Below are 2,347 nucleotides of genomic sequence, written 5' to 3' on the forward strand. Positions count from 1 at the left end.
TAAATTTTTTTTTATCGTAAGTCGTTTTTGAGTTGAGACTTGTATTTTTAATTTTTAATTACTAATTTCACACAATATTTTACTCTTCAATTAATTGCCCATAGCTATCAATTAAGTCATTTTTACTTTTGTGTTTATTTCTGTATATTTATCGAAGTAGAATGCGATGTCAACTATATATGTTTGTGTGTGTCTATATATATACATAAAATATTAGCCTTGGCTTATTAGGGGAAAAGATATCATTGTAATTAAAGGTTTTTTTTTTTTTTTTTGTATGTGAAAACATTTTAAAGCATTTTCTATCTATTTTCTTATTTTTATTTATAGGTATGCATGTTATTGCATGTTATTACAAAAATACGATTTTATATTTTTCAGATTTAATTTCGTTTTTATTATGTAACTTTTCGTGCCAACTAGGTGGAAGATAAGTTCAGAAGATTGGAAAGGATCGAGACTGGGATCTTAACAGAAACCAAGAGGTGAGAAATTATGTGTGGAATGCTACAAATTGAGGTGAAAATAATGGAATGGTTTCCACTTGACAGGATGCTTAGGGACTCGAATGCGACCCCGGTGCCGAAAAATATGGAGCTTCGGTTCTCGAAGAAGATTTCTCAGCCAACCTTGGCATGCCATGAAATAAAAGGAGAGGGCAACACTTGCATTGAAGTGGTTCTATATGATAATTCCACAGGAAAGAAAATAGAGGCTGGACCTGTTGCATTTGCAAATGTTGAATTAGTTGTTCTTGCACAGGGAACTTATGATTGCACGGGGGAAGAATTCAATGAGAAAATTGTAAGAGTAGAAGGGAATAGGTTGCCTCTTCTTACAGCAAATATGTGCAAGCTTCAAGGAGGCAGCTGCGTTTTGGAAGACGTTAAGTTCAGACATCATGCGACCTAGGTGAAGCAGACGGTGTTCCGGTTAGGGGCGAGAATTGTTGGAGCCTTTGATGGGATCATTGTAAAAGAAGCAAAGACGGAATCTTTTGTTGTCATGTGTTACCGCAAAAAATGTAAGTTTCATCTTTCTGCCACCATCCTTGATCCAAATCCTCGTTTTAGTCCTCTGTCGTGGACTCGTGGGATTGATAATGTGGTGCCAATACTGATATTGTGTGGCACTAAATTTTGCTTATAATGTCTAAACGTCATGTCAACACTCCAACAAAATATCAATCCCAACTTTAAATGATCAAAACTCACATTTTTCCCTTCTTAATATCTTAAATAACGAGTGTTTTTAGTATCTGATCCCTAGATACCATGAAGAATGATATCCCAAATCTGGAAGATAAAATTTGGGTACTAAAAAGCATACAACGACGTGGTAAGATAGAGGAGCGTCTCCAAGCCGAAGGAATCGATACCGTTGAGAAATTTCTAATCCACCTCCTGATAAATCCTCAAGAACTGAAAAAAGTAAAATATTTTACTACCATTTTCTCAGGTTATTCACCTTGAAGTTGCACACAGTTGCATAACTTTGTTGGTTTATCTGCAGATTGCTCGTTCGAAGGGAAAGACGTGGGAGAGCACTGTAAATCATGCTCGAAAATGCCAGAGTTACAAGATGCATGTACTGGTACTTCAATTCTCAGGAAAATTCTGGCATAGTTTTCGACATTTTTGGGGAGTTGCAACGGATGTATTCAGAAGGCAAGTATGCTGCTACTAATAGGTTATCGGAAGACAAGAAGGCATGCTTCATATAATCCTCCAATTTATTTGTCTTTCCTTATTATTTCATAATCAAAAGCACTGGTTCCCTTTGTAGAATTAGCCACAACAAATTTTCATGGCAGGTTGATGCAGAAAAGTTGTTATCATCTGCTTTCTGTTGGATCTCGGTTTTCTACACGCCCAAACGCAGCGGAAGTTTTAAAATTTTTATTATATTTTGACAATCAAAAATATATTTGATTTGGACGCTCGTATGGTTTTACGATTAAACATTCATATGGAGTTAGAATATTATACCTTTGTGAATTAAATCACTTGGCTCCAACTAATCCGGTATAAACGGATTAGCTCTTGATGAATCCCTACGAACTTTCTTCAAAAATTCCTTTGTTAATTCTTCTAATCAGGTCCACGACCAGAAAATTTGTTCCTCTTCCAATTTGCACTAGAAAATTGGAAGAAGTTTTGCGGTGAGATTAATTAAAACAAGAGACGGCTCAACTTTTGAAAAACAAGGAGGCCGAAAATATTTGGAGGATGAAGAGGCTGATTTTCGAAATTGCTTATGGTGGTGGCTAGGGTTTTGACTCTCAATCCCTATTTATAATAATCCATGACCTAATTATTATAGTATAATAATTGAGCCCTTTAATTAA

The 2,347-nt window shown here is 35.5% G+C and overlaps 1 long non-coding RNA gene across 3 annotated transcripts; it reads left to right on the plus strand.

Annotated features, from left to right (window-relative positions):
* Positions 1-423: 423 nt before the first annotated feature.
* On the plus strand, positions 424-1,840 carry LOC140990828 (uncharacterized). Of its 3 annotated transcripts, XR_012177723.1 has the most exons (4): positions 424-485; positions 552-1,024; positions 1,270-1,430; positions 1,513-1,840. It is a non-coding gene; the product is annotated as an uncharacterized lncRNA (long non-coding RNA). The 3 variants fall into 3 exon arrangements; XR_012177724.1 differs by lacking the exon at positions 424-485 and having other exon boundaries at positions 502-1,024; positions 1,256-1,430; XR_012177722.1 differs by lacking the exon at positions 424-485 and having other exon boundaries at positions 502-1,024.
* Positions 1,841-2,347: the final 507 nt, after the last annotated feature.

The sequence above is a fragment of the Primulina huaijiensis genome, chromosome 13 (assembly GCF_012295235.1).
Source record: "Primulina huaijiensis isolate GDHJ02 chromosome 13, ASM1229523v2, whole genome shotgun sequence".
Lineage (NCBI taxonomy): Eukaryota > Viridiplantae > Streptophyta > Magnoliopsida > Lamiales > Gesneriaceae > Primulina > Primulina huaijiensis.